The sequence below is a fragment of the Herpailurus yagouaroundi genome, unplaced genomic scaffold (genome assembly GCF_014898765.1).
Source record: "Herpailurus yagouaroundi ecotype Mexico unplaced genomic scaffold, PumYag 160, whole genome shotgun sequence".
NCBI lineage: Eukaryota > Metazoa > Chordata > Mammalia > Carnivora > Felidae > Herpailurus > Herpailurus yagouaroundi.
The window spans coordinates 9,336,548-9,337,535 of record NW_024412401.1 but is presented as its reverse complement, the minus strand read 5'-3'; the positions used below and the strand labels follow the sequence as shown (position 1 = coordinate 9,337,535).

The following is a 988-nucleotide window of genomic DNA, read 5'->3' as shown; positions in this document are numbered from 1 at the left end:
CTGAGCTGTCAGCACAGAGCCTGATGCAGGGCTCGAACTCACGGACCGCGAGATCATGACCTGAGCCAAAGTCGGCCGCTTAACCGACTGAGCCACCCAGGCGCCCCAGAAGACCATTTAATGACATTGGAAACTAAATTCTTGTGACTTAATAATAGTAAGAAAAAAAACAGGTTATAATATTACATTACAGTTTGAGCTCAAGCATAGAAAGTACAGAGAATTATATTGAGATATATAAATAGCAGTGACAACAGTGGTTATCTCTGTATTATTATTCTATTGGTTTTGCTATAGTTTTCTGTATTTATAAGTTTATTTCTATAATTTGAAAAAATGATAGAAGAAAAGAGGGAAAAACAGGAGCGCCTGGGTGGCTCAATCGGTTGAGCATCTGACTTTGGCTCAGATCATGATCTCGCGGTCTGTGGGTTCGAGCCCCACGTCGGGCTCTGTGCTGACAGCTCAGAGCCTGGAGCCTGCTTCGGATTCTGTGTCTCCTTCTCTCTCTGCCCCTCCCCCACTTGTGCTCTGTCTCTCTCTGTCTCTCAAAAAATAAATAAATGTAAAAAAAAATTTTAACATATATAAGCTGAGTAAGATGCAGAATGAGTGGAGGAATTTAATCCTGGACATCTCCATTGACCTGAGATTCCTTCGCAGGCCGTCTAGGGTCAAAAATCCAACCCAAACCAGGTATCGGTTTTGTCAACCACAGAGTCTATGTAACATAACACCATGACATGGTGACGGTCCAAACAAATGCACTCTCGGGATGCATGAGTCCAATGTCCAGAACAAAGGAGGCGGGTGGCTCAGTCCGCTCTGAACTCACCAGACCCTGTCTGGAGCATGTGGTTAGCACTGTGCACCACATCTGAAGCAGAATGGTAAATAACTGGAGTCTGGCCAGAAGAGGGTGGCCACAATGGTAAAATGCCTGGAAATCCTATGACTTCTCAGCTTAAAATTATCTCCTGGTTTCTTA

The 988-nt window shown here is 44.1% G+C and overlaps 1 non-coding gene across 1 annotated transcript; it reads left to right on the top strand.

Annotated features, from left to right (window-relative positions):
* The first annotated feature begins 367 nt into the window (after positions 1–367).
* TRNAQ-UUG (transfer RNA glutamine (anticodon UUG)) lies at positions 368–452 on the top strand. Its single transcript has one exon. It is a non-coding gene; the product is annotated as a tRNA-Gln (tRNA).
* The last annotated feature ends 536 nt before the right edge of the window (positions 453–988 follow it).